We start from the raw sequence: 7,401 nt of genomic DNA, 5'->3' as shown, positions 1-7,401 counted from the left end.
TGTCAAAGGCTTTAAAGTGGATTCGTGGAAGAAAGAATAGAATGATGCCTGGGAAATGATGTTGGACTTTTTTGTCCATGACAATGCATCGAATGAATAGAGCAAGGACAGGAATGGTTGTTTCAGGTTCTGGGGTTTAGATGTTTCAGTAAGAACCGGGAAGATAGTAAAAGAGGGGGAAGTGTGGCATTGTTAGTTAAGAACAGGATTATGGTGGTCGAAAGGAGGTTTGATGAGGACTCGCCTACTGAGGTATCATGGGCTAAGGTTACATTCGGAAAAGGAGAGGTCACCCTGTTTACTATAGGCCTCCACGAAGTTCCACAGGTGTAGAGGAAAGGATTGCAAAGATGATGCTGGAGCGTAGCGAAATTAACATGGTAATTGTTATGGGTAACTTTAACTTTTCAAATATTCACCAGAAACGCTATAGTTTGAGTACTATAGATGGGTCACTTCTTGTCCAATATATGCAGGAGTGCTTCCTGACACTGTACGAAGATAGGCCAAAAAGGGGCAAGACCGTATTGGATTTGATACGGGTTAATGAACCAAGCCAGGTGTGAGACTTGTAGGAAATACCCAAAGCCATTTATTCACAAATAAGGAACAGGTGGGTAACCAGGGAAGGGGTTGGCCCACTCAAGTACAAAGGAGGAAAGATATGCATGGTATAAGAGAAAATTGATGAGATTCTTAATGAGTACTTTGCATTGGTTGGTATTCATGGGGAGAGGGACATGACGGATTTTGAGGTTTATCCTGTAGGGATAAATTCTTACAGGCAGTGAGCTACACTTTTTAAAAAATATTTGCATTAGATTATATTCGCTATGGTGTGGAAACAGGCCATTGAACCCACCAAGTTCATGCTGACCATCCCAAGAGTAACCCACCCAGACCTATTTTACCTCTGACTAACGCACATAACACAATGGGCAATTTAGCACGGTCAATCCACCTAAACTGCACTTCTTTGGATTGTGGGAGGATACCAGAGCACCAGGAGGTCACCCAGTCAGACACGGAGAGAATGTGCAAACTCCACGCAGACAGTGGCCCAAGGCCGAAATCAAACCAGGGTCCCTGGCATTTTGAGGCTCCAGTGCTAGCCACTGAGCCACCGTGCAGCCCTGTGGATTAAAACACCCTCACATCTCTTTCAACCTTCTGCCCATTCACTCAAATATATGTGTGCCTGGCCAGTGAGTCCTCCTCCTCGAAGCGAAAGTGTTACGCACTGCTGATGTCACTCCTAATTCTGAACATTTCAGTCGTGTCCTTCACCAACCTCATCTGACATTCCGTCAGTATCCTCGGCTCGACGGAAACCATTTCGGCCTATACAATCTATCTCCATAATAAAAACTCTCTCTCCCAAGGAACATCCTCTTAAATCCCATTTTCAAACTCCTCAATGCAATGTCGTTCTTCCTTTGCTGTGGATTTTTGAACTGCTTAGAACAGTCCAATAATTGCTTGGTGGAAAGTTTGAAAGGTTCCCGAATCAGCTGGATACTGTTAAATGCTACGCCGTGACTCATAAAAGGCAAGTAACCCCTTGTGCCTTCTTAATCCATTTATCTCCCTGTCCTTATATACTGAGGGAATGGTGATCATGCAGCCCAATTTCTCGCCGATATGTAGAACGTAATAGGGTGCTCACCTTCATGATATATTCCCTTTCCTTGTCTGTCATTCCCAAGTGCACAACATAACTTAGCCAGATCGAATGCCATCCGCCACTCATCACCGCATTTGACTGTCTCTGCATTTGACTGTCTCTAATTTTTGCTATTTTAATTTTAATGCCACGCTTTCTACTTTCAATAAACCTTCACTCGAGCAAAGTCCAATTTGTCCATTTTATGGTCTTGTTGAAAAGAGTAATAATATAGTGTACAAGATGATTAGGGGGTTAGATAGGGTTGACAGTGAGAACCTTTTTCCACGTATGGAGTCAGCTATTACAAGGGGGCATAGCTTTAAATTAAGGGGGGGTAGATATAGGACTGATGTTAGGGGTAGGTTCTTCACTCAGCGAGTCGTAAGTTCATGGAATGCCCTGCCAGTAGCAGTGGTGGACTCTCCCTCTTTATGGGTATTTAAGCGGGCATTGGATAGGTATATGGAGGATAGTGGGTTAGTGTAGGTTAGGTGGGCTTTGATCGGCGCAACATCGAGGGCCGAAGGGCCTGTACTGCGCTGTATTCTTCTATGTTCTATGTTCTATGTAATATGCACAAGGCAAGGTAATCACTTCACTTTCTGACTGAATGTATTCATTCATTTACCGTGAAATTTTACCCTTGATTGAATATAAACTGAATTGGCATTTCAGATTCATTGTGTGGGAAACGATGATGGTCATCACCTTTACCACGTTATGGACATGCAAGAGGGCAGCCTCTCATATGGGCGTGAATTTGCATGTTCATGTCTCGTGTGGCACTGATACAAGCTCGGTCGGGTTTGATCAGATTGATTTGTAAACACTTTCAGAGCACTTGTGGTGTAATCGTGATGTAAAGAAGTAGAGGGAAAATGAGTATTTGTTCAATGCAGAGGTAGGCTTGAAAGAAATGCTGTACAATGAAGAAAATCGATAACAACCAAGGATGTATTGATAGGGGAACAGACTACAAGAGCAAAGAGGCTACGTTAACCTGGTGCAGACAGGATTTAATTTTCCCTGGAATGTTGGTCCATTTCTATGCACTGCCGATTGGCAAAGGGATGAAGGCTACTGAGCGAGAGTACTTGGGATTCATGTATCGTTTGGAGATGATGGGACTGTAGTCCATCAAGGAAACGGGTAAAAAGATTCGGGAAGTGTATGTAAGGAGAATTAGTGGGAGACGTCGAGTTGTTCACAGAAACAATGATGGCAAGGATTGGGAATTCAGAATGCATTGCCAAAGGATGTGACATCAGGTGTTACTGATGTGGAATTAACCTAAGCATCTGAAGGGACAGAGTGCTGCAGGGCTTCAGGAAGTAGGCAGTGGGCGACACCACTCATTAATTGGCTCCTGCAGAACGCTGTCAGAGAAACATTTTTAGTATGGTTCCTTCTTTATTTTGATCATGCTGTGAGCCATGTCTATAACTGAGAGAAATAACGATTGATTGCTGAAATAGTGCTCTGGTGACTTGACATCAACTGCCCAATTCACGGGCCATCTGATTTCCCTTCCCACGGAAGTCTAGGTCATTGACAAATATGTTTCAGCTGGATAACTCCTCTGTACTCTTCGCATTTCCTGCTTCCTGTGAGTGGCACCTCGTTGTTTTTGATTGAAATAAATCAACAGAATAGGGAGTTTACAGCTCTCGAATGGAATGTTACTGTCAATGCTTAGTTTTGTTTTTAAGTGTAGGAGATGCTTCTTGTTCAGCAACGCCTCTTTTGAATGCCACTGTGCATTTTGCTTTTTCCAACAGCAGCCACAATCTGCTCGAATTTCATTGTGCACGTTTATGAATTCGTAACGTATCCTGTTGTTTTGTGATCATAGACGCTGTGTGTCCCATCGAGCCCACAAAGATCGTCCAACCCAGATTGACGGCTCAAATCTATCCCTAGAATCCTGCATTTGCGATGGCTAATCCACGTAGCCTGCCCACCCCCAGATACTGTGGACAATTTAGCATGGTCATTCTACTTCAACTGCAAATGTTTGGACTGTGGAAGAAAACTGACACGCCTGGCAAAAACCACGCAGATACAGGGAGAAGGTGCAAACTCCAGATAGACTGTGCTGACTCCTGTGCCGCCATGTCACGGTTTGCCAATCGCACATTTCTTTACAGTGTCAGCGAGATGTCCCGAAAAGGAAAAGGGAAGAATCTGTTGTCAGTGGGACAGTGAAGGTTTAGAACACTTGGAGATCTCTTGGGCCTTTGTGCTCATATCAATAACTGAGCCAACGCTGAACACCAATCATCATCCACCATTGCGTCATTGCAAAATGGACTAGACAAGATGGTGTGCTTGTTAATAGCCTCTTTGAGAATTCAACTTGATAAACGACCAGTCATGCAACTCTTGGTTTCCTTGATTGGTGGGATCAGGCATTACAGTCAAAATAAGATAGCAGGAGGTGCCCAGTCAACCCATCTACCTTTCTGTTCTTCGGTGATATTTGGGTATTCTATTATGAGTACCCTGTCATGTTTTCCACATTTCTGGAAAATTCTACCTCAGAGAAAGAAACAGCAAAATAATGTATCAGACATCCTCCAGAACTTTATGTAGCCATCCTTAGCTTTCGAAATGCTAAAAGGGCTAATTTCTCATGAGGATGCCACGATTCATTGCTCTGTCTATGAGTTAACCTTAACAGTGCAGAGTACCTTTTTCCTATCTGACCTGCTCACGATGTCTCATTACACAGGTCCGTAATATGCTCTTCTTTCTGCACACGCCTGCCCCTCTCCTGGCACCTCAACGTATCTGAAAAATGTCTCCATCTCAGCCTCAAAGATCTGCAACTACTGAATCACCACCTCAACTTGAGGAGAGTATTCTGCAAACCCATTACCCACTTTCCCATCACTTCCACAGTGTGGCTGCTGTGCGTTTGAGGCCTCTCCTTGCTCATTCATTGGAGACACTTCACAGGTGAGGAACATTGAGCCCCACGCCCAGAGTACATATTGTGTTCATGTCACCTTGAGCGTTTCCTCGATTTCTTTTCAGCATCTAGAGGAACAGAGTTATCACCGAGCAGTGATGAGGAGAGCAGTAAATGTCCACCATCAGGTAATTTCCGAGACCATCTTTGTCCTGTTATCATGAGGTTTCCTGGGTTCTTGAATCAATCTTGGAGAACTCCCAGGCCACTCCTTTTCTGTTTGTATTCAGCATTGACCCAACACTGGTGGGTCTGTCCATCCGCTGGGGCGGGAAATACCCAGGGATGGTGATGGGGCATCTTGAATCATTACCATCAGATCTGATTCTGTGAGGTTGACGGTGTCAGACTGTTTCCTGACCGGGTCCATATGCGGAATAAAGGGGACAATGGGGCATGGAATAATGGGTTAACAAGCTAAATGAAAGGCATTCTGTCTGAATGTGTGTTTTATTCTCAAAACAGGCTGAGGAAATCAATGTACACAATGAGGGAAATGGATATGATTTAATGGCATTAGTGGCTACAGGGACACCAATATTGGGAGTTGAATATCCAGAACATTTTATATTTGGGAGACTTGGACAATAATGAAAAGGAAGGGGCCGGGGGTGGGGGGGGGGGGGGGGGGGGGGAAGGGTGGGGGGGGAGCTTGGAATAAGTGATGGAATCTCTATGATCGTAAAAGAGGATCTTACATCAAATGATTGAAATAAATGTCTTAGCCATATTGATTTTGGCGCAAAATCAGTTGACTTGAGTTTGACAAGAGATTGAGTGGGTCTGAGTGGATCTCACCAAATTTAGTGTATACGCTTAACGCATGCTCCTCCATCTGAACCCTTAGCACTTGGCCGTCCACAACTATGTTTGAAAAGTTTAAAAAAACCCGACCACAACCACTCTATTATTCTTACAGAACAGGTTGCCCTCATGTTCACAATTGTCTTCTGTTTGAAAGTGCTGTGTAAGGACCGTTGATAAGTTTGTGCATGGTATTATTTAGATGCCAGATATGGCTGCTGATGTGACTAATTATGAAAACTGCGCAGCAGTTATAAGGCGGACCGATTCCATGCTGTAATCCTCTGTGACTCTTGGACTCTATATAAATTTATTGAGTCCAAGATTGTGATGGACCGGAGGTGTCCTGCAGCAATAACTCACTTCACGATTCCGAACAGCCTGACCACCATCGACATGAGTTTATGCCAGAAATGTCGAATTTTCCTGTTCCTCGGATGTTGTGGTTTTTCCAGCAGCACACTCTCGACTCTGATCTCCAGATCTGCAATCCTCACTTTCTACTACACCATGGATAAGAAACCAGCGGAGGTTGTGATGGATTACATCCCATTTGCCCAGATTAATGAAGCGTCATCCCTCGTCCTCAGATTCTCAGCAGCAACAATATCTACCGACCAAACTGTATTATGTAGAAATTTACCGATACTCCTTACACAGCACTTAATATTAATTTGATCTTAAATGCGATAATAAGACTCACTTTTTCAAAGTTCCTTATTGCGTACTGTGTACTGTTGTCATTATATTGCATTCATAAAAATGAACGAAATATCTGAATGGATTTGTGCTGATTGATGACATAACACAAAGTTGTGACTCAACACGTCTACTCTCTATGCTTTGATTTCATGTTTTTGATTGGAGGGATACTCTCAAAACCCCTACAAGTTTAAACATTAATGTTCTTGCATCGGTTATGAACTAGACAATAAAATTACAGCCGATACTTTCCTGTGCGTCAGCTTCAAGAGGACAAATATTCAAGAGGGTCGGGTCCAAACCTTCCACTCTCTCCCTATTCTGCTTGCAACTAGCAAATGATCTTGCTCTCCATCTTCTCGGTAAGCCATTAGCAGGAGACAAGCATGAATATTAACTGACAAATACAAAGATTATATTGAAGAAATATGTATTCTGTAATTAACTATCTCATTACAGAGAAGTATGATTGAAAATCACAAGCTTTTGGTGCACTGTCCCTTCATGGATGAAGTGACTTGATGAAGGTAAAGCACACTGAAGGCGTGTGATTTTGCATAAACGTTTAAGACTATAAACTGGTGCCATGTGACTTCTGACTGTGTCCACCAGTCCAACAACTGCATCTTAACATCATGGCTTGTAATTTATGCCAGAATGCATAATTACTTGTGGAATCAGGTTAAGCAGGAGCAACGAAACCTGTCTCTCATTGCCACGTACCACATCACTTGGATGAGTACTTCTCCATTTAGCAATATTGAATAAACCTAAATCTAAATCAAAACATAAATGGAAAATCCCTGAGTGTGCGTTGTCCCTGTGGTTGAAATTTAATTTTACATGAAGGGTTGATGTGCTAAGTTGTTGTTTGCTTATTTCCAATTCAATTTTGTGGTATTGATGTTATGATAGTGACAGGAAGAATGGATGATCTGACTGTAAAGTCTCTGATTTATTTCTGAAATAGCGACCAGTTATGGATGCCATAGGCCTTCTTCTAACGAACAACTATGCAATTGGCTGCCAGATAGGTGAACTACTTCTGAATACGAATAGTCGGGACAGAATAATAGACCTCTGGAAGGGAAGGTGCTGATTTAGCTCTCTAGTGAGATGAGCATATAACCTTGAAGAGAGTCATTGCTTCCACCTCGCCAGTGACTGTGCGCAATGAGTTCCAAATTGTAAGTTTAATTTAAAAAATAACATTCGATCTTTCAGTTTATCTGTCTTTTAGACCCAGATAGACAGGAAT

Source organism: Chiloscyllium punctatum, chromosome 52, assembly GCF_047496795.1.
Source record: "Chiloscyllium punctatum isolate Juve2018m chromosome 52, sChiPun1.3, whole genome shotgun sequence".
Classification (NCBI taxonomy): domain Eukaryota; kingdom Metazoa; phylum Chordata; class Chondrichthyes; order Orectolobiformes; family Hemiscylliidae; genus Chiloscyllium; species Chiloscyllium punctatum.
This window is presented reverse-complemented; position numbering follows the sequence as displayed.